Source organism: Pseudophryne corroboree, unplaced genomic scaffold, assembly GCF_028390025.1.
Source record: "Pseudophryne corroboree isolate aPseCor3 unplaced genomic scaffold, aPseCor3.hap2 scaffold_370, whole genome shotgun sequence".
Taxonomy (NCBI): Eukaryota; Metazoa; Chordata; class Amphibia; order Anura; family Myobatrachidae; genus Pseudophryne; species Pseudophryne corroboree.
This window is the reverse complement of record NW_026970022.1, coordinates 445,430-465,308: the sequence shown is the minus strand read 5'-3', so window position 1 is coordinate 465,308 and position 19,879 is coordinate 445,430. Positions and strand designations below refer to the sequence as shown.

The following is a 19,879-nucleotide window of genomic DNA, read 5'->3' as shown; positions in this document are numbered from 1 at the left end:
GACGACGTTGATGGAATTTCATCGTCTCGGCCATGACTAGTGGCAGCAGCTTCAGCACGAGGTGGAAGTGGATCTTGATCTTTCCCTATTTTTGGAACCTCAACATTTTTGTTCTCCATATTTTAATAGGCACAACTAAAAGGCACCTCAGGTAAACAATGGAGATGGATGGATACTAGTATACTTATGGATGACGAGTGACTGACGACACAGAGGTAGCTACAGCCGTGGACTACCGTACTGCGTCTGCTAGTATAGAGATGATAATTAATGATATAAAAAAAAATATATATATAACTACTGTAGGTATATATAATATAATGACGGACCTGGTGGACACTGTCAGCAGACTGCTAAACTACTAGTATGAAGAAGATAGAAAAAAACTTCCACCACAGGTAGGTAGGTATACAATTATGGACGAGCACTGACGACACAGAGATAGCCACAGCCGTGGCCTACCGTACTGCGTCTGCTAGTATAGAGATGATAATTAATGATATAAAAAAAAATATATATAACTACTGTAGGTATATATAATATAATGACGGACCTGGTGGACACTGTCAGCAGACTGCTAAACTACTAGTATGAAGAAGATAGAAAAAAAAAACCACCACAGTTAGGTATACAATTATGGACGAGTGACGACACAGAGGTAGGTACAGCCGTGGACTACCGTACTGCGTCTGCTAGTATAGATAATATACTAAATATATTACTACTGTAGGTATATAATATAATGACGGACCTGGTGGACACTGTCAGCAGACTCCTAAACTACTAGTATGAAGAAGATAGAAAAAAAAACCCCACCACAGGTAGGTATACAATTATGGACGAGCACTGACGACACAGAGGTAGGTACAGCCGTGGACTACCGTACTGCATCTGCTAGTATAGATAATATAATAAATATATTACTACTGTAGGTATATAATATAATGACGGACCTGGTGGACACTGTCAGCAGACTGCTAAACTGCTAGTATGAAGAAGATAAAAAAAAACCCCACCACAGGTAGGTAGGTATACAATTATGGACGAGCACTGACGACACAGAGATAGCCACAGCCGTGGACTACCGTACTGCGTCTGCTAGTATAGATAATATAATAAATATATTACTACTGTAGGTATATAATATAATGATGGACCTGGTGGACACTGTCAGTAGACTCCTAAACTACTAGTATGAAGAAGATAGAAAAAAAAAAACCACCACAGGTAGGTAGGTATACAATTATGGACGAGCACTGACGACACAGAGATAGCCACAGCCGTGGACTACCGTACTGCGTCTGCTAATATAGAGATGATAAAGATGAAAAAAAATATATAACACTACTGCAGGTAAATATTTATATAATATATGTATGACGGACCTGCTGGACACTGTCAGCAGAATGCATTTATAGAATAAAAAAAAAACACCACAGGAGTGTTTAACTTTTTCAGGCAGACAATATACTGGTGGTCACACTGGCAGCAAAAGTGTGCACTGTACTCCTGCTATAACTGCTCCCCAGTCTCCCCCACAATTAAGCTGTGTGAGCAGTGAGCACTCAGCACAGTCAGATATACATAGATGATATATCATGCAGCACACTGAGGCTGAGCACAGATATGGTATGTGTATCGTTTTTTTTCAGGCAGAGAACGGATTATAAATAATAAAACTGGTGGTCACTATCAGCAAAACTCTGCACTACTGAGTACTCCTGACAAGTTCAACTGCTCCCCAAATTAGTAGTAAATCAAATGTCACTCGTCTCTATCTTCTAATCTAAACGGAGAGGACGCCAGCCACGTCCTCTCCCTATCAATCTCAATGCACGTGTGAAAATGGCGGCGACGCGCGGCTCCTTATATAGAATCCAAGTCTCGTGAGAATCCGACAGCGGGATGATGACGTTCGGGCGCGCTCGGGTTAACCGAGCAAGGCGAGAGGATCCGAGTCTGCTCGGACCCGAGCAAAAAAGGGTGAAGCTCGGGCGGGTTCGGATTCCGAGGAACCGAACCCGCTCATCTCTTATGGCCACCCAGCATGACGCCTCCCTTCTTGACCATGCTGTAATTGCAGTCGCACTGCAGTTCAGCGTGATCATAAAAAATGGTGTAGCCTCCTGCTGGTGCAGACTGTATGTGCGCGCAGGAAGCCGCCACCATTTTTGTGATCACAGCGGCTGAATGTGATGTCATACAGCTGCTGTGACCACGCCCCCTGTGTCTCCTCCATTGCAGACCCCATTTTGAAGCCTTGCCCCCGCACCGCTCCATCCCTGACTTGGAAATGGAGTGTTGCTGACCCCCCTCTCCCCCCCTGCCCCGATTGACAGGCAGAGGCGATCGCATTCTCTGTGGGGTGCTGCAGAAAATGCAGGCACATGCGTATGCTCTTAGCAATTTTTGCAGTTGGATCACTTATTGTGATTGCAATCCAACCTGAATCAGGCCCTATTACCTATCACAATGCGCTGCGGGCAGTACAAAATTGGTTTAATATAGGAGAAAACCCCCCAGACCTGTGCTCCTTAACTGTACCTGGTGGCTAGTGGAGCGGCTGCCCAGTAATCAGTGTCCACGCCAGTGCGCACACGGTCCACCCCCTACGGCCACGCTCCCCTTCATCAGCGGCCTCGTGATCCGGAAGGGCGGTGTGTGTGTGACTGACCTTAGGAAGAATCCGGAGCCTCCGCTGCAGTGACCCAGCAACCAGGGCACGGGAGTATACAGTGCCGCTGGGAGTGATGAAGCTGCAGTAAAGATGTCTATTAGACCTAGCCTGCTGCAGCCCTTGTAGATTCTCATAAAACAAGTTCTTCTTTTCTTGTCAAAATGAATAGCTAAGAATTGGCTTCCTGAGGCAGGCCCCTGTTAAGTGGCCTGCTACTGAAGGCACCAACTACAAACTGAGCTCCCTGTTCATGGAAGCGGGGTTATAGAGGAGGATGCGCTGAGCATCTTGGGAACAGTCAAAAGCTTTGAGTCGGTTGGTGCCTCAGATCAAGATCCTACTCTACACCCCAATGTGAATCCTTGTGGAGTCCTGTGTACCCCACAGAAGAAATTAATGTGTCACACCCATTGGCATCAACCTTAGAATAGCTGCTGATGGGCACAATTGAGAAAGGAAGGGGGGGGGGGACATTTGAATCCAGCACATAGATGCAATTCAAATATGTAATTTGTACCTTCCTATTTTAAAATATAATGGATGAACTTCACCCTGTGAGAACAATCTTCATGATCAAGAGATCTCATATGCAAAATAAGTATGAGTTGGGATAGGGCTGGGGAGGGTGGCTGCTCGGGCAGCCCCTCCCCCATCAAGTTAAGGAGATTCAACTGAGGAAGCACAAGGGAACTCTCGTCTGGGGACAACAACTGCAGGGAGACCACATCTTTTCAGATGAACATGGGAGGGCGGAAGGCTGCCTAATACTGAAGCACCATCAAATATCAAACCATATGCAACAACTAGTACAAGCATTCCTGGGGGAAGGTCTGCAGCAGACGGATTTGCATACGGTGATGTCATCCAAGCAGTGGGCCAAAGTTGGCTGGAACCCTCATCTGCATATGAAAAGAGAAAAGGGGCATGCAGGGCATGGCGGCCTTTTGCGGTGCTTGGATGACCCCTAGTTCGCATTAAACACCCCCACCCTCCTTTGGTGTGGGGCTCATGTTGGCTATGCCCCAGCCCCTGAAGCATTCAAGCTGATTTCTTGCAGCAGCTGGGCACTGTAACAGCTCCAGAGCTGCTCTGTAAGGCAACTAAAAGGGTGTGGGCCCTGCAGCACTACCTGTAGTTCGCATTGTGCGTTGGAAGGCACAAAGTAAGCAGACGGGAGAAGTCAGGATAGTGCGCAAGGGCATAGAAGGGAGTGGCTCCAGAAAAGAGAAGTGGAAACAGACAGCAAACTAGGCTGGAGAGAGACCTGAGACAAAGAGATCTGAATTATACGAGAGCCGACCAGGGGAAACACAAATTATGCAATCAAGTTTCCCACATTTGGGGAAATCACAGGAGCAGCACACCCAGAGTGCAATGGGTGAGCCTTGCCCTGGGAGAAGCACCTTCATGATCATAGTATCTCACCTGGCAGGTAAGTAGGAGTTGGGCTAGAGCTGGGGAGGGTCACTGCTCGGGCACCCCCCTGTCAAGTGAAGGAGATCCAACTGAGGCAGCACAAGGGAACTCTCGAAAGAAGAACAAGGCTAGAGGAATATATGAGACAAAGAAATCTGACTTTTACCAGAGCTGACCAGAGGAAAACACAAACACAGTCCCCCACTACCACAAAAAATGCAGGCGAGTTTCCCACATTTGGGGAAATCACAGGGGTCAGCATACCCAGAATGCAATGAATGAACCTCACCCTGGGTGAACAATCTTCATGACCATGGTGTCTCCTATGCAAAATAAGTATGATTTGGGATAGGGCTGGGAGGGCCGCTGCTCAGGCACATCTCTGTCAAGTAAAGGAGATTCAACTGAGGCAGCACAAGGGAACTCTCATCTGGGGACAACAACTGCAGGGAGAACACATATTTTCAGATGAACATGGGAGGGCAGAAGGCTGCCTAATACTGAAGCACCCCCAAACAACAAACCAAATGCAACAACTAGTGCAAGCATTCCTGGGGCAAGGCCTGCAGCAGATGGATTTGCATATGGTGATGTCATCCAAGCAGTGGGTCAAAGTTGGCTTCAACCCTCATCTGCATATGAAAAGAGAAAAGGGGCGTGCAGGGCATGGCGGCCTTTTGCGGTGCTTGGATTACCCCTAGTTCGCATTAAACACCCCCACCCACCTTTGGTGTGGGGCTCATGTTGGCCATGCCCCATCCCCTGAAGCATTCAAGCTGATTTCTTGCAGCAGCTGGGCACTGTAACAGCTCCAGAGCTGCTCTTTAAGGCAAGTAAAAGATTGTGTGGGCCCTGCAGCACTACCTGTAGTTTGCATTGTGCATTGGAAGGCACAAAGTAAGCAGACGGGAGGAGAAGTCAGGATAGTGCACAAGGGTATAGAAGGGAGGGGCTCAAGATAAAAGAAGTGGAAACAGACAGCAAACTAGGCTGGAGAAAGACCTGAGACAAAGAGATCTGAATTATACGAGAGCCGACCAGAGGAAACACAAATTATGCAGTCAAGTGTCCCACATTTGGGGAAATCGTAGGAGCAGCACACCCAGAGTGCAATGGGTGAGCCTTGCCCTGGGAGAAGCACCTTCCTGATCATAGTATCTCACCTGGCAGGTAAGTAGGAGTTGGGCTAGAGCTGGGGAGGGTCGCTGCTCGGGCACCCCCCTGTCAAGTGAAGGAGATCCACCTGAGGCAGCACAAGGGAACTCTCGAAAGAAGAACAAGGCTAGAGGAAAATCTGAGACAAAGAAATCTGAGTTTTAACAGAGCTGACCAGAGGAAAGCACAAACACAGTCCCCCACTACCACAAATAATGCAGTCGAGTTTCCCACATTTGGGTAAATCACAGGGGTCAGCATACCCAAAATGCAATGAATGAACCTCACCCTGGGAGAACAATCTTCATGACCATGGTATCTCCTATGCAAAATAAGTATGATTTGGGATAGGGCTGGGGAGGGCCGCTGCTCATGCACATCTCTGTCAAGTAAAGGAGATTCAACTGAGGCAGCACAAGGGAACTCTCATCTGGGGACAACAACTGCAGGGAGAACACATATTTTCAGATGAACATGGGAGGGCAGAAGGCTGCCTAATACTGAAGCACCCCCAAACAACAAACCAAATGCAACAACTAGTGCAAGCATTCCTGGGGGAAGTTCTGCAGAAGACGGATTTGCATACGGTGATGTCATCCAAGCAGTGGGCCAAAGTTGGCTGGAACCCTCATCTGCATATGAAAAGAGAAAAGGGGTATGCAGGGCATGGCGGCCTTTTGCGGCGCTTGGATGACCCTTAGTTCGCATTAAACACCCCCACCCTCCTTCGGTGTGGGGCTCATGTTGGCCATGCCCCATCCCCTGAAGCATTCAAGCTGATTTCTTGCAGCAGCTTGGCACTGTATCAGCTCCAGAGCTGCTCTGTAAGGCAAGTAAAAGGGTGTGGGCCCTGCAGCACTACCTGTAGTTTGCATTGTGCATTGGAAGGCACAAAGTAAGCAGACAGGAGGAGAAGTCAGGATAGTGCACAAGGGTATAAAAGCGAGTTTCCCACATTTGGGAAAATCACAGGGGTCAGCATACCCAGAATGCAATGAATGAACCTCACCCTGGGAGAACAATCTTCATGACCATGGTATCTCCTATGCAAAATAAGTATGATTTGGGATAGGGCTGGGGAGGGCCGCTGCTCAGGCACATCTCTGTCAAGTAAAGGAGATTCAACTGAGGCAGCACAAGGGAACTCTCATCTGGGGACAACAACTGCAGGGAGAACACATATTTTCAGATAAAAATCTTGGTCATGCTCTGGTTTCTCTTCAGAACGAACAAATCTTTCGCCTTTTATTAAAGATTTCCGTGGAGAGGAGCAAAACCGAGTTTTATCTCAATTTTTGCATGCCCCATCTTTTTGGGGTTTCTTTTATCGGTTAAAAGATAGAATGAGTGTGCTTTAATGTAAGCTCATTTGCATAGAAATGACAGTAAATGTTTGTTTCTTTTCAAACAGAACTTTCTTGACCATGCTACTTGCTTGAAAGATCTGGGAGCACATGGAATACAGTACAAACCATGCTTATAGCAAGGAGAAGCCAGGTGAGAAATCTGCTTACTTTCAAGTTGGGCGCTCACTTTGATCTGAATGAGGACTGCTGGCACAGCATTTAGGCGACAGGTGGAATCTTGGTCATGCTCTGGTTTCTCTTCAGAACGAACAAATCTTTCGCCTTTTAGTAAAGATTTCTGTGGAGAGGAGCAAAACTGAGTTTTATCTCAATTTTTGCATGCCCCATATTATTGGGGTTTCTTTTATCAGTTTCTTGTTAGCTTTAATGTAAGTTTATTTGCATAACAATGACTATAAATGTCTGTTTCTTTTCAAGCAGAACTTTCTTGACCATTCTAATTGCTTGAAAGATCTGGGAGCACATGGAAAAGAGTACAAACCATGCTTATAGCAAGGGGAAGCCTGGTGAGAAATCTGCTTTCTTTCTTTCAAATTGGGTGCTCACTTTGCGCTGAATGAGGACTGCTGGCATGGCACTCAGGCGACAGGTGGAATCTTAGTCATACTCTGGTTTCTCTTCAAAACGAACAGATCTTTCGCCTTTTACTAAAGATTTCCGTGGAGAGGAGCAAAACTGAGTTTTATCTCAATTTTTGCATGCTCCGTCTTATTGGGGTTTCTTTTATCGGTTTAAAGATAGAACGAGTGTGCTTTAATGTAAGCTCATTTGCATAGAAATGACAGTAAATGTTTGTTTCTTTTCAAACAGAACTTTCTTGACTATACTAAATGCTTGAAAGATCTGGGAGCACATGGAAAAGAGTACAAACCATGTTTATAGCAAGGGGAAGCCTGGTGAGAAATCTGCTTTCTTTCTTTCAAATTGGGTGCTCACTTTGAGCTGAATGAGGACTGCTGGCATGGCACTCAGGCGACAGGTGGAATCTTGGTCATGTTCTGGTTTCTCTTCAGAACGAACAAATCTTTCGCCTTTTACTAAAGATTTCCGTGGAGAGGAGCAAAACTGAGTTTTATCTCAATTTTTGCATGCCCCATCTTATTGGGATTTTATTTTATCGGTTTAAAGATAGAACGAGTGTGCTTTAATGTAAGCTCATTTGCATAGAAATGACAGTAAATGTTTGTTTCTTTTCAAACAGAACTTTCTTGACCACACTAATTGCTTGAAAGATCTGGGAGCACATGGAAAAGAGTACAAACCATGTTTATAGCAAGGGGAAGCCTGGTGAGAAATCTGCTTTCTTTCTTTCAAATTGGGTGCTCACTTTGAGCTGAATGAGGATTGCTGGCATGGCACTCAGGCGACAGGTGGAATCTTGGTCATGCTCTGGTTTCTCTTCAAAACGAACAGATCTTTCGCCTTTTACTAAAGATTTCCGTGGAGAGGAGCAAAACTGAGTTTTATCTCAATTTTTGCATGCTCCGTCTTATTGGGGTTTCTTTTATCGGTTTAAAGATAGAACGAGTGTGCTTTAATGTAAGCTCATTTGCATAGAAATGACAGTAAATGTTTGTTTCTTTTCAAACAGAACTTTCTTGACTATACTAATTGCTTGAAAGATCTGGGAGCACATAGAAAAGAGTACAAACCATGTTTATAGCAAGGGGAAGCCTGGTGAGAAATCTGCTTTCTTTCATTCAAATTGGGTGCTCACTTTCAGCTGAATGAGAACTGCTGGCATGGCACTCAGGCGACAGGTGGCATCTTGGTCATGCTCTGGTTTCTCTTCAGAACTAACAAATATTTCGCCTTTTATTAAAGATTTCCGTGGAGAGGAGCAAAACTGAGTTTTATCTCAATTTTTGCATGCCCCATATTATTGGGGTTTCTTTTATCAGTTTAAAGACAGAACGAGTGTGCTTTCTTGTTAGCTTTAATGTAAGTTTATTTGCATAACAATGACAGTAAATGTTGTTTCTTTTCAAACAGAACTTTCTTGACCATGCTACTTGCTTAAAGGTCTGGGAGCACATGGAAAACAGTACAAACCATGCAGTATCACAAGAGCCTTTATTTGATCTTTCATGAAGATAGAGCAGAATTGAGGACACGTCAACAATTTCTGCCGAAGGTGGTTCATCTTTCCACATGGTGCCTTTGGCCACTGACACCTTCGTTGAGTCAAAGTCTCTGGCTGTGGTCAGAACTTTGAAAATGTATGTCACCAGAACGGTTCAGATTAGGAAAACAGAGGCTCTGTTTGTCCTGTATGCTCCCAACAGGATTTGGTGTCCTGCTTCCATGCAGACCATTATGCGCTGGATCTGTGGTAAGATTCAGCATGCTCGTTCCACGGCAGGATTGCCGTTACTGAAGTAGGTGAAGACCCATTCTACTAGAAAGGTGGGTTCATCCTTGGCAGCTGGTCGGGGAGTCTCGGCATTGCAACTTTGCCGAGCAGCTATTTAGTAAACACTTTTGCTAAGTTTTACAAGTTTGATACCTTGGCTGATGATAACCTTAAGTTGGGTCATTCGGTGCTGCAGAGTCGTACGCACTCTCCCACCCGTTCAAGAGCTTTGGTATAACCCCATGGTTCTTAATGTGACCCCAGCATCCTCTAGGTCGTATGAGAAAATAGGATTTTAATACCTACCGGTAAATCCTTTTCTCTTAGTCTGTAGAGGATGCTGGGCACCCGTCCCAGTCCATACTGTGTCTGCAGTTATTACTTGTGGTTATACACATGTTGTGTTATGGTTCTGGTCAGCTTTTTGCTGCAATTGTTCATGCCGTTGGCTTGTGTTCTGTTGAATGCCACGTTCTGCGGCATGTTTAAGGTGTGAGCTGGTAAGATGCTCACCTTAGTTTAACAATAAATCCTTTCCTCGAAATGTCCGTCTCCCTGGGCACAGTTCCTATAACTGGAGTCTGGAGGAGGGGCATAGAGGGAGGAGCCAGTTCACACCCTTTGAAAGTCTTAAAGTGCCCATGTCTCTTGCGGATCCCGTCTATACCCCATGGTTCTTAATGTGACCCCAGCATCCTCTACGGACTAAGAGAAAATAATGCCCTTGCGCACTATCCTGACTTCTCCTCCCGTCTGCTTACTTTGTGCCTTCCAACGCACAATGCGAACTACAGGTGGTGCTGCAGGGCCCACACCCTTTTACTTGCCTTACAGAACAGCTCTGGAGCTGTTACAGTGCCCAGCTGCTGCAAGAAATCAGCTTGAATGCTTCAGGGGATGGGGCATGGCCAACATGAGCCCCACACCAAAGGAGGGTGGGGGTGTTTAATGTGAACTAGGGGTCATCCAAGCACTGCAAAAGGCCGCCATGCCCTGCATGCCCCTTTTCTCTTTTCATATGCAGATGAGGGTTCCAGTCAACTTTGGCCCACTGCTTGGATAACATCACCGTATGCAAATCCGTCTGCTGCAGACCTTCCCCCAGGAATGCTTGTACTAGTTGTTGCATATGGTGCTTCAGTATTAGGCAGCCTTCCGCCCTCCCATGTTCATCTGAAAAGATGTGGTCTCCCTGCAGTTGTTGTCCCCAGACGAGAGTTCCCTTGTGCTTCCTCAGTTGAATCTCCTTAACTTGACGGGGGAGGTGCTGCCCGAGCAGCCCTCCCCAGCCCTATCCCAACTCATATTTATTTTGCATATGAGATCTCTTGATCATGAAGATTGTTCTCACAGGGTGAGGTTCATCCATTATATTTTAAAATAGGAAGGTACGAATTACATATTTGAATTGCATCTATGTGCTGGATTCAAATGTCCCCCCCCCTTCCTTTCTCAATTGTGCCCGTCAGCAGCTATTCTAAGGTTGCTGCCAATGGGTGTGACACATTAATTTCTTCTGTGGGGTACACTGGACTCCACAAGGATTCACATTGGGGTGTAGAGTAGGATCTTGATCTGAGGCACCAACCGGCTCAAAGCTTTTGACTGTTCCCAAGAAGCTCAGTGCATTCTCCTCTATAACCCCGCTTCCATGAACAGGGAGCTCAGTTTGTAGTTGGTGCCTTCAGTAGCAGGCCAATTAACAGGGGCCTGCCTCAGGCAGCCTATTCTTAGCTATTAATTTTGACAAGAAAAGAAGAACTTGTTTTATGAGAATCTACAAGGGCTGCAGCAGGCTAGGTCTAATAGACATCTTTACTGCAGCTTCATCACTCCCAGCGGCGCTGTATACTCCCATGCCCTGGTTGCTGGGTCACTGCAGCGGAGGCTCCGGTTTCATCCTAAGGTCAGTCACACACACACCACCCTTCCGGATCACGAGGCCGCTGCTGAAGGGGAGCGAGGCCGTAGGGGGTGGGCCGTGTGCGCACTGCGGTGGACACTGATTACTGGGCAGCCGCTCCACTAGCCACCAGGTACAGTTAAGGAGCACAGGTCTGGGGGTTTTTCTCCTATATTAACCCAATTTTGTACTGCCCGCAGCGCATTGTGATAGGTAATAGGGCCTGATTCAGGTTGGATTGCAATCACAATAAGCGATCCAACTGCAAAAATTGCTAAGAGCATACGCATGTGCCTGCATTTTCTGCGGCACCCCGCAGAGAATGTGATCGCCTCTGCCTGTCAATCGGGGCGGGGAAGGGGGGGAGAGGTGGGTCAGCAACACTCCATTTCCAAGTCAGGGATGGAGCGGTGCGGGGGCAAGGCTTCAAAATGGGGTCTGCAACGGAGGAGACACAGGGGGCGTGGTCACAGCGACTGTATGACATCACATTCAGCCGCTGTGATCACAAAAATGGTGGCGGCTTCCTGCGCGCACATACAGTCTGCACCAGCAGGAGCCTACACCATTTTTTATGATCACGCTGAACTGCAGTGCGACTGCAATTACAGCATGGTCAAGAAGGGAGGCGTCATGCTGGGTGGCCATGCCCTGTCACTTTGCAGGAGCCAGCACCGCTCACACACTAGTCCCCGGGTGCAGCCCCCAACCCCCGGGACACCCGGAGCAACAAAATGTAGATTCAGGCCACCAGGCCACGCCCCTACCTATGAAACCATGCCTCCTTTTTACCATTGCACTGCTTATCTGCGCGCACTGCATTACAATCTCCCTCGCCACCTCTCTGGGTGTCACCAGTGATAGTGACACCTCTGCCATGCTTGTAGCAGCTGGTCCTAAGATCTACGCCTCAAACCCTGAGTGTTTGCCCTTGTGACTTGTTGATCATCATAGCGAAGCAGATGCTTACAGAAAACTGCAGGGGCTTAGATTGAAAATAAAAAAATTGATAGGGTATAAGGTAGAGAGGAGCGGGTTCGGTTCTCCGAGAACCGAATTCCCCACGAACTCCACGTGGTTTACACTGGTCCGAGGCAGGCTCGGTTGTTCCCGCCTGACTCGGAAAACCTGAACAAGGGAAAATGTCATCATCCCGCTGTCGGATTCTCGCGAGATTCGGATTCCATATAAAGAGCTGCGCGTTGCTGCCATTTTTACTCGTGCATTGAAGAGAGAGCGGAGAGGACGTGGCTATGTTCTCTCAGTGGAAATCTCAATATCAGTGCTCAGTATCAGTGGTTACTTATTGCTGCTCAGTAATACTAGTAGTGTGTCTCTCCTGCTCAGTGTCAGTTCTCAGTAGTATCCTCATCAGTGCTCAGTATCACTGTTCATTGTCTTGTGCTGCATTGTGTTGCTCAGCATAATACAGTACATTACTAATAGTCCAGTGCTGCATCTTGCTGCTCAGTGTCAGTTCTAGTATCCTCATCAGTGCTCACTATCACTGCTCATTGCATTGTGGTGTTCTGTATACTACAATAACATAGTAATATAGTAACATAGTTTTTGAGGTTGAATAGAGGCAAATTGCCCATCGTGTTCAACCTGTTTTAAGTTGTGATGATTCTACATACTTGCTGAATAATGTTTTATGACTAGTTAGCTACTATAACTCATGTTACCCCCGGATTAACCATGTTGATATTTTAAGTATTATAACCTTGGATAGCTTTTTCATTCAGAAATGTATCCATTCCTTTTTTAAATCCAATTACAGAGTCCGCCATTACCACCTTCCCTGGCAGGGAATTCCACATCCTGATTGCCCTAACAGTGAAGAAACCTTTCCTCCATTGCGTTCTGAACTTTCCTCCAGTCGCAGCGAGTGACCACGTGTTCTTTTAATAAATAATTCCTCTGATAACTCTTTGTTATGTATCTTTACATATTTGAAGATATTAATAATATCTCCTCTTAGGCACCTCTTTTCTAGTGTATAAATATTCAGCCTAGTAAGTCTTTCCTTATAGTCCAGTACTTTAAGGCCTTTAATCAATTTAGTCTTCAGGATCTCTGACACTTCCATGAGCAGCAGAGTAGTGCAATGGAAGCATGCTGGGCCCATAACCCAGAGGTCGATTGATCGAAACTATCCTCTGCTATGTGCATTTTTTTTTTTATAATTAAAGTAATCAAAAACTGGGATTGATATTTTGGCACTTTTATTTTTACTTAAAGTACAATAACTTTTATCATTTTAATTTGTTTTAATAGTATATTGACAGCATTGTTTTCTTTAAAAAATCCACTTAATTTTCTTTACCCTATTACTGAAATGGTAATTGACAAAAACAAACTACATTGTCACCAGAAGAGCAATGCAAAATGTACAAGTGATATATGAAAATCATCTTCCATCTTGAATTTCAATGATGCATTGGGACAACAATTTGTGAGAAACATCTTCACCCATAAAGAAAGATTTTCTTAATTCCTTACCTGTGTGCTGATTAGATATCACCTTGTTTTCACATTAAACAGACTTCCCCATGAGGAAGCAGCAAGGATGCAGTGACGTTTCCTGGTGTCAACCTGTATTATTTCAGTAGACATTGAAATGAGGATGCATCTTTGATGCCTTTCCAATGAAGCAAGTTTAATTCAGTAATAGGTGAAAAACCATTCCTACAAAGGTGTTAATCAGAGACTTGGCTTTGTGGACACTTTTCAGAGAGCAAATTTGTTAGCATAAACATAAAATCAGAAAATGAAGAGCTGTTTAATCACTCAATTGGACTTTTCTGCCAGCATAATTTTTTTTCTCTGCAACTCACTGCTAAATTGTGCTTCCTAGCTGTTTTTTTATAAAATCACTTAATCAAATCTAACTCTGATTACATCAGAGAAGGCCAGGTACCCTACACCATAAGGGGGGTTTTTGAAATTTTGACTTGTCTACTTAAAGATCACCAAAATCTGATTACAAGGTCAATTACATCCCTGGGTGGGATTGAACCACCAACCTTTTGGTTAATAGCCAAACATGCTAACCGATTGCGCCACAGAGACACCTTGCGAAAGTCAATACTGACAAAGGCTAATAAGCATTCATCTAGAACGTTTCCTAGAAAAACTTTAAAAAGTCAATAATCTGGAGAATTTTTGTAAGAAACACATTGGTACTTTCCCATGATGAGTGAGTGCTTCAGGATTTCTTGCACTTACATGGGCTATTAACCAAAAGGTTGGTGGTTCAATCCCACCCAGGGATGTAATTGACCTTGTCATCAGATTTTGGTGATCTTTAAGTAGACAAGTCAAAATTTCAAACCCCCTCTTATGGTGTAGGGTACCTGGCCTTCTCTGACGTAATCAGAGTTAGATTTAATTAAGTGATTTTATAAAAAACAGCTAGGAAGCACAATTTAGCAGTGGGTTGCAGAGAAAAAAATAACATTTTAAACCTACCGGTAATTTTTTTTTCTCGTAGTCCGTAGAGGATGATGGGGACTCCGTAAGGACCATGGGGGATAGACGGGCTCCGCAGCAGACATGGGCACTTTAAGAAAGACTTTAGATCTGGGTGTGCACTGGCTCCTCCCTCTATGCCCCTCCTCCATACCTCAGTTAGAGAAACTGTGCCCAGAGGAGACGGACAGTACAAGGAAAGGATTTTTGTTAATCCAAGGTCAAGATTCATACCAGCCACACCAATCACACCGTATAACTTGTGATATACTACCCAGTTAACAGTATGAAAACAACATAGCATCAGTCCAAGACCGATGAAAACTAACATATAACCCTTATGTAAGCAATAACTATATACAAGTCTTGCAGAAGTAGACCGCACTTGGGACGGGCACCCAGCATCCTCTACGGACTACGAGAAAAAGATTTACCGGTAGGTTTAAAATCTTATTTTCTCTTACGTCCTAGAGGATGCTGGGGACTCCGTAAGGACCATGGGGATTATACCAAAGCTCCCAAACGGGCAGGAGAGTGCGGATGACTTTGCAGCACCGATTGAGCAAACAGGAGGTCCTCCTCAGCCAGGGTATCAAACTTATAGAACTTTGCAAAGGTGTTTGAACCAACTTTGACCCACTGCTTGGATGACATCACCATATGCAAATCCATCTGCGGCAGGCCTTCCCCCAGGAATGCTTGCACTAGTTGTTGCATTTGGTTTGTTGTTTGGGGGTGCTTCAGTATTAGGCAGCCTTCTGCCCTCCCATGTTCATCTGAAAATATGTGTTCTCCCTGCAGTTGTTGTCCCCAGATGAGAGTTCCCTTGTGCTGCCTCAGTTGAATCTCCTTTACTTGACAGAGATGTGCCTGAGCAGCGGCCCTCCCCAGCCCTATCCCAAATCATACTTATTTTGCATAGGAGATACCATGGTCATGAAGATTGTTCTCCCAGGGTTAGGTTAATTCATTGCATTCTGGGTATGCTGACCCCTGTGATTTCCCCAAATGTGGGAAACTCAACTGCATTATTTGTGGTAGTGGGGGACTGTGTTTGTGCTTTCCTCTGGTCAGCTCTGGTAAAAGTCAGATTTCTTTGTCTCAGATCTTCCTCTAGCCTTGTTCTTCTTTCGAGAGTTCCCTTGTGCTGCCTCAGTTGGATCTCCTTCACTTGACAGGGGGGTGCCCGAGCAGCGACCCTCCCCAGCTCTAGCCCAACTCCTACTTACCTGCCAGGTGAGATACTATGATCATGAAGATGCTTCTCCCAGGGCAAGGCTCACCCATTGCACTCTGGGTGTGCTGCCCCTGCGATTTCCCCAAATGTGGGAAACTTGACTGCATAATTTGTGTTTCCCCTGGTCGGCTCTCATATAATTCAGATCTCTTTGTCTCAGGTCTCTCTCCAGCCTAGTTTGCTGTCTGTTTCCACTTCTTTTTTCTTGAGCCCCTCCCTTCTATACCCTTGTGCACTATCCTGACTTCTCCCGTCTGCTTACTTTGTGCCTTCCAACGCACAATACAAACTACAGGTAGTGCTGCAGGGCCCACACCCTTTTACTTGCTTTATAGAGCAGCTCTGGAGCTGTTACAGTGCCCAGCTGCTGCAAGAAATCAGCTTGAATGCTTCAGGGGCTGGGGCATAGCCAACATGAGCCCCACACCGAAGGAGGGTGGAGGTGTTTAATGCGAACTAGGGGTCATCCAAGCGCCGCAAAAGGCCGCCATGCCCTGCACACCCCTTTATTCTTTTCATATGCAGACGAGGGTTGAAGCCAACTTTGACCCACTGCTTGGATGACATCACCATATTCAAATCCATCTGCTGCAGGCCTTCCCCCAGGAATGCTTGCACTAGTTGTTGCATTTGGTTTGTTGTTTGGGGGTGCTTCAGTATTAGGCAGCCTTCTGCCCTCCCATGTTCATCTGAAAATATGTGTTCTCCCTGCAGTTGTTGTCCCCAGATGAGAGTTCCCTTGTGCTGCCTCAGTTGAATCTCCTTTACTTGACAGAGATGTGCCTGAGCAGCGGCCCTCCCCAGCCCTATCCCAAATCATACTTATTTTGCATAGGAGATACCATGGTCATGAAGATTGTTCTCCCAGGGTTAGGTTCATTCATTGCATTCTGGGTATGCTGACCCCTGTGATTTCCCCAAATGTGGGAAACTCAACTGCATTATTTGTGGTAGTGGGGGACTGTGTTTGTGCTTTCCTCTGGTCAGCTCTGGTAAAAGTCAGATTTCTTTGTCTCAGATCTTCCTCTAGCCTTGTTCTTCTTTCGAGAGTTCCCTTGTGCTGCCTCAGTTGGATCTCCTTCACTTGACAGGGGGGTGCCCGAGCAGCGACCCTCCCCAGCTCTAGCCCAACTCCTACTTACCTGCCAGGTGAGATACTATGATCATGAAGATGCTTCTCCCAGGGCAAGGCTCACCCATTGCACTCTGGCTGTGCTGCCCCTGCGATTTCCCCAAATGTGGGAAACTTGACTGCATAATTTGTGTTTCCCCTGGTCGGCTCTCATATAATTCAGATCTCTTTGTCTCAGGTCTCTCTCCAGCCTAGTTTGCTGTCTGTTTCCACTTCTTTTTTCTTGAGCCCCTCCCTTCTATACCCTTGTGCACTATCCTGACTTCTCCCATCTGCTTACTTTGTGCCTTCCAACGCACAATGCAAACTACAGGTAGTGCTGCAGGGCCCACACCCTTTTACTTGCTTTACAGAGCAGCTCTGGAGCTGTTACAGTGCCCAGCTGCTGCAAGAAATCAGCTTGAATGCTTCAGGGGCTGGGGCATAGCCAACATGAGCCCCACACCGAAGGAGGGTGGAGGTGTTTAATGTGAACTAGGGGTCATCCAAGCGCCGCAAAAGGCCGCCATGCCCTGCACACCCCTTTTTTCTTTTCATATGCAGACGAGGGTTGAAGCCAACTTTGACCCACTGCTTGGATGACATCACCATATGCAAATCCATCTGCTGCAGGCCTTCCCACAGGAATGCTTGCACTAGTAGTTGCATTTGGTTCGTTGTTTGGGGGTGCTTCAGTTTTAGGCAGCCTTCTGCCCTCCCATGTTCATCTGAAAATATGTGTTCTCCCTGCAGTTGTTGTCCCCAGATGAGAGTTCCCTTGTGCTGCCTCAGTTGAATCTCCTTTACTTGACAGAGATGTGCCTGAGCAGCGGCCCTCCCCAGCCCTATCCCAAATCATACTTATTTTGCATAGGAGATACCTTGGTCATGAGGATTTTTCTCCCAGGGTGAGGTTCATTCATTGCATTCTGGGTATGCTGACCCCTGTGATTTCCCCAAATGTGGGAAACTCGACTGCATTATTTGTGGTAGTGGGGGACTGTGTTTGTGCTTTCCTCTGGTCAGCTCTGGTAAAAGTCAGATTTCTTTGTCTCAGATCTTCCTCTAGCCTTGTTCTTCTTTCGAGAGTTCCCTTGTGCTGCCTCAGTTGGATCTCCTTCACTTGACAGGGGGTGCCCAAGCAGCAATCCTCCACAGCTCTAGCCCAACTCCTACTTACCTGCCAGGTGAGATACTATGATCTTCACTGTTAGGGCAATCAGGATGTGGAATTCCCTGCCAGGGAAGGTGGTAATGGCGGACTCTGTAATTGGATTTAAAAAAGGAATGGATACATTTCTGGATGAAAAAGCTATCCAAGGTTATAATACTTAAAATATCAACATGGTTAATCCGGGGGTAACATGAGTTGTAGTAGTTAACTAGTCATAAAACATTATTCAGCAAGTATGTAGAATCATCACAACTTAAAACAGGTTGAACACGATGGGCAATTTGCCTCTTTTCAACCTCAAAAACTATATTACTATATGTTACTATATTACTATGTTACTGTAGTATACAGAACACCACAATGTAATGAGCAGTGATAGTGAGCACTGATGAGGATACTAGAACTGACACTGAGCAGCAAGATGCAGCACTGGACTATTAGTAATGTACTGTAGTATGCTGAGCACCACAATGCAGCACAAGACAATGAGCAGTGATACTGAGCACTGATGAGGATACTACTGAGAACTGACACTGAGCAGGAGAGACACACTACTAGTATTACTGAGCAGCAATAAGTAACCACTGATACTGAGCACTGATATTGAGATTTCCACTGAGAGAACATAGCCACGTCCTCTCCGCTCCCTCTTCAATGCACGAGTAAAAATGGCGGCAACGCGCAGCTCTTTATATGAAATCCGAATCTCGCGAGAATCCGACAGCGGGATGATGACATTTTCCCTTGTTCAGGTTTTCCGAGTCAGGCGGGAACAACTGAGCCTGCCTCGGACCAGTGTAAACCACGTGGAGTTCGTGGGGAATTCGGTTCTCGGAGAACCGAACCCGCTCCTCTCTACCTTATACCCATATATTTTTTTATTTTCAATCTAAGCCCCTGCAGTTTTCTGTAAGCATCTGCTTCGCTATGATGATCAACAAGTCACAAGGGCAAACACTCAGGGCTTGAGGCGTAGATCTTAGGACCAGCTGCTACAAGCATGGCAGAGGTGTCACTATCACTGGTGACACCCAGAGAGGTGGCGAAGGAGATTGTAATGCAGTGCGCGCAGATAAGCAGCGCAATGGTAAAAAGGAGGCATGGTTTCATAGGTAGGGGCGTGGCCTGGTGGCCTGAATCTACATTTTGTTGCTCCGGGTGTCCCGGGGGTTGGGGGCTGCACCCGGGGACTAGTGTGTGAGCGGTGCTGGCTCCTGCACAGTGACAGGACATGGCCACCCAGCATGACGCCTCCCTTCTTGACCAATCTGTAATTGCAGTTGCACTGCAGTTCAGCGTGATCATAAAAAATGGTGTAGCCTCCTGCTGGTGCAGACTGTATGTGCGCGCAGGAAGCCGCCACCATTTTTGTGATCACAGCGGCTGAATGTGATGTCATACAGCCGCTGTGACCACGCCCCCTGTGTCTCCTCCGTTGCAGACCCCATTTTGAAGCCTTGCCCCCGCACCGCTCCATCCCTGACTTGGAAATGGAGTGTTGCTGACCCCCCTCTCCCCCCCTGCCCCGATTGACAGGCAGAGGCGATCGCATTCTCTGCGGGGTGCCGCAGAAAATGCAGGCACATGCGTATGCTCTTAGCAATTTTTGCAGTTGGATCGCTTACTGTGATTGCAATCCAACCTGAATCAGGCCCTATTACCTATCACAATGCGCTGCGGGCAGTACAAAATTGGTTTAATATGGGAGAAAAAACCCCAGACCTGTGCTCCTTAACTGTACCTGGTGGCTCGTGGAGCGGCTGCCCAGTAATCAGTGTCCACGCCAGTGCGCACACGGTCCACCCCCTACGGCCACGCTCCCCTTCATCAGCGGCCTCGTGATCCGGAAGGGCGGTGCGTGTGTGACTGACCTTAGGAAGAAACCGGAGCCTCCGCTGCAGTGACCCAGCAACCAGGGCACGGGAGTATACAGCGCCGCTGGGAGTGATGAAGCTGCAGTAAAGATGTCTATTAGACCTAGCCTGCTGCAGCCCTTGTAGATTCTCATAAAAAAA

General features: G+C 46.4%; 13 non-coding genes and 3 pseudogenes across 13 annotated transcripts; 11 read left to right on the top strand and 5 right to left on the bottom strand.

The window, feature by feature from the left end:
• Positions 1–3,954: 3,954 nt before the first annotated feature.
• LOC135021549 (U1 spliceosomal RNA) lies at positions 3,955–4,117 on the bottom strand. Its single transcript, XR_010218782.1, has one exon. It is a non-coding gene; the product is annotated as a U1 spliceosomal RNA (small nuclear RNA).
• A 152-nt stretch (positions 4,118–4,269) lies between these two features.
• Positions 4,270–4,433, bottom strand: LOC135021448 (U1 spliceosomal RNA). The gene has a single exon (XR_010218699.1). It is a non-coding gene; the product is annotated as a U1 spliceosomal RNA (small nuclear RNA).
• A 675-nt stretch (positions 4,434–5,108) lies between these two features.
• On the bottom strand, positions 5,109–5,271 carry LOC135021495 (U1 spliceosomal RNA). The gene has a single exon (XR_010218744.1). It is a non-coding gene; the product is annotated as a U1 spliceosomal RNA (small nuclear RNA).
• Positions 5,272–5,423: 152 nt separating this feature from the next.
• LOC135021435 (U1 spliceosomal RNA) lies at positions 5,424–5,587 on the bottom strand. The gene has a single exon (XR_010218686.1). It is a non-coding gene; the product is annotated as a U1 spliceosomal RNA (small nuclear RNA).
• A 593-nt stretch (positions 5,588–6,180) lies between these two features.
• LOC135021588 (U1 spliceosomal RNA) lies at positions 6,181–6,308 on the bottom strand (annotated as a pseudogene).
• Positions 6,309–6,452: 144 nt separating this feature from the next.
• Positions 6,453–6,568, top strand: LOC135021623 (U5 spliceosomal RNA). Its single transcript, XR_010218846.1, has one exon. It is a non-coding gene; the product is annotated as a U5 spliceosomal RNA (small nuclear RNA).
• Positions 6,569–6,838: 270 nt separating this feature from the next.
• Positions 6,839–6,954, top strand: LOC135021635 (U5 spliceosomal RNA). Its single transcript, XR_010218858.1, has one exon. It is a non-coding gene; the product is annotated as a U5 spliceosomal RNA (small nuclear RNA).
• Positions 6,955–7,218: 264 nt separating this feature from the next.
• On the top strand, positions 7,219–7,334 carry LOC135021611 (U5 spliceosomal RNA). Its single transcript, XR_010218835.1, has one exon. It is a non-coding gene; the product is annotated as a U5 spliceosomal RNA (small nuclear RNA).
• A 274-nt stretch (positions 7,335–7,608) lies between these two features.
• LOC135021613 (U5 spliceosomal RNA) lies at positions 7,609–7,724 on the top strand. Its single transcript, XR_010218837.1, has one exon. It is a non-coding gene; the product is annotated as a U5 spliceosomal RNA (small nuclear RNA).
• A 275-nt stretch (positions 7,725–7,999) lies between these two features.
• LOC135021625 (U5 spliceosomal RNA) lies at positions 8,000–8,115 on the top strand. Its single transcript, XR_010218848.1, has one exon. It is a non-coding gene; the product is annotated as a U5 spliceosomal RNA (small nuclear RNA).
• A 274-nt stretch (positions 8,116–8,389) lies between these two features.
• Positions 8,390–8,505, top strand: LOC135021642 (U5 spliceosomal RNA). Its single transcript, XR_010218865.1, has one exon. It is a non-coding gene; the product is annotated as a U5 spliceosomal RNA (small nuclear RNA).
• A 6,742-nt stretch (positions 8,506–15,247) lies between these two features.
• Positions 15,248–15,411, top strand: LOC135021654 (U1 spliceosomal RNA). The gene has a single exon (XR_010218877.1). It is a non-coding gene; the product is annotated as a U1 spliceosomal RNA (small nuclear RNA).
• Positions 15,412–15,563: 152 nt separating this feature from the next.
• LOC135021508 (U1 spliceosomal RNA) lies at positions 15,564–15,705 on the top strand (annotated as a pseudogene).
• Positions 15,706–16,397: 692 nt separating this feature from the next.
• Positions 16,398–16,561, top strand: LOC135021627 (U1 spliceosomal RNA). Its single transcript, XR_010218850.1, has one exon. It is a non-coding gene; the product is annotated as a U1 spliceosomal RNA (small nuclear RNA).
• Positions 16,562–16,713: 152 nt separating this feature from the next.
• LOC135021553 (U1 spliceosomal RNA) lies at positions 16,714–16,855 on the top strand (annotated as a pseudogene).
• Positions 16,856–17,547: 692 nt separating this feature from the next.
• LOC135021436 (U1 spliceosomal RNA) lies at positions 17,548–17,711 on the top strand. Its single transcript, XR_010218687.1, has one exon. It is a non-coding gene; the product is annotated as a U1 spliceosomal RNA (small nuclear RNA).
• The last annotated feature ends 2,168 nt before the right edge of the window (positions 17,712–19,879 follow it).